Raw genomic sequence first — 2,127 nt, 5'->3', positions numbered from 1 at the left:
TATTGAGGTAGTCTAAGTTGAATTTTTGCAAGGAGATGGTCTATCAGCTAATAAAAAACAAATAAGAAAGGAAAAACGTTTGTTAATAAGTGTAAATAGAAAAGTTTAAAAAAATTTCTAAAAATAACTATGCCAAAAACTAATGCATGACTACGCTAGAGCTCAGTTGGTTAAAGCACAACGCGGTATGCCTAGGGTAGTGATTTCGATTCCCGCCGTCATAATAAAAATTAATTTAAATAATAGTTGTGATGAGCTGGTGTAGTGCAGGGTATATGCATGAAAGAGATGCACTCATCCTTCTCAAAATATGTTACAACAAGGAATAATTTTTGGCAGTTTGAGTTACAAAGCACACCTTTCTTATACACATGCACGTCCCCTTTTCTACTGGCGGATGAATGTGATCTGTGGTTTTTCCCTTTAGTTTCCAATCTCTTTCAGAGAGTGAAAAGCTTCAATTCTTTGTCTCTTGATGCCCGCAGTAGATATGATCAGGTCAGTAAGAGGATATTCGCCATTATACGTATCATCTCCCGAGTTCTAATTTGCTACGAGCTAAATTTTGGTTTGTTTCATTTTCATCAAGAGTTTCAATTTCGTCTTATTGTTAAATTCGATCAATTACGCATTGAAGATCCTCTTTTGTTTCTAAATTTGACAGTACTTTAGTAGGTACTCTACCTAGGAATAGTCAACTCTTAAACATAATCGACTTTTCCTGTAACATAAACACTAAAATTAGTGGGGTCATAAACATAATGTTTTATATTTAGTTACTTGTTGTTCAAGATAGAAAAGACAATGCCGCCATTATCAGCCAAACAGGTTTGGTATTAATGGTAATATTTTTTTATTCTGCCAAACAGCTTATGGGAAAGTATCAAATTTCTATAACAGGTTGGCTGATAAGTCCCCGGTCTGACACATAGATGGCGTCGCTAGTATTAAATGCATATTATTTTTATATAGTACCAACCTTCAAATGATTCGTGTCAAAATTTGACGTCTGTAAGTCAATTAGTTTGTGAGATAGAGCGTCTTTTGTGAAGCAACTTTTGTTATTGTGAAAAAAATGGAAAAAATGGAATTTCGTGTTTTGATAAAATACTGTTTTCTGAAGGGAAAAAATACAGAGTCCGGAAACTCATTATCAAGCCAAGTTTTTGCTTCCACTGTATTTTTTCCCTTCAGAAAACAGTATTTTATCAAAACACGAAATTCCTTTTTTTCCATTTTTTTCACAATAACAAAAGTTGCTTCACAAAAGACGCTCTATCTCACAAACTAATTGACTTACAGACGTCAAATTTTGACACGAATCATTTGAAGGTTGGTACTATATAAAAATAATATGCATTTAATACTAGCGACGCCATCTATGTGTCAGACCGGGGACTTATCAGCCAACCTATTAATTATAATTAGTTCTTGAACAATTTTCAAGATTACAAAATTTAAAAATTAAAATTTCAATAGTTTGTGTTATTAAAATTATAATTGCTATTTCCTCGAAGTATTTAATGAAAGACATATTTCATGTATTTAAGTAAATAAAAGACGTGTCGATTAAAAACACGCAAAGTGCACGCGAATAAAACTATTATCGTAAACGGAAGATATGGGAATTATTTTATCTTCAATTTGTAATTATTTTTTCATAAATTAATGAGTTATGTTATCTGTGAGATAATAATAATAACACCACGTCGTTTTGTTTTCGAGATTTTAATTTTCACGTAAAGGATCAAAATTGGGAACTTAGACATTAACTATTTCGGGTTTTGAACGGTCAAAATTTCTGAAACTTTGGGATTTAATAGTAAACCCTATTCTTAGTCTGTGAAAAAACATTCGTTAAATTCTGTTAAAAAGTTGGTTTTATCATAGTTTTAGCATAGGAACTGCAAAAACCATGCTAGAAATACCTTTGTAACAATAGTTATTTGACACGTGTTTTCTACATTCAAAGAATTTCTATATAAATATGCAAAACGTATGTACGTGTGTAAAAAGTGTTTACTGAACTATTGTCGTAATTTTTTTATATGAAATTATGCGTTGAAAATTGAATAATGCACGTATTATTATTATTGTTATGTTAAAATGCATATTACAAAATGGTCC

Source organism: Chrysoperla carnea, chromosome 3 (genome assembly GCF_905475395.1).
Source record: "Chrysoperla carnea chromosome 3, inChrCarn1.1, whole genome shotgun sequence".
Lineage (NCBI taxonomy): Eukaryota > Metazoa > Arthropoda > Insecta > Neuroptera > Chrysopidae > Chrysoperla > Chrysoperla carnea.
This window is presented reverse-complemented; position numbering follows the sequence as displayed.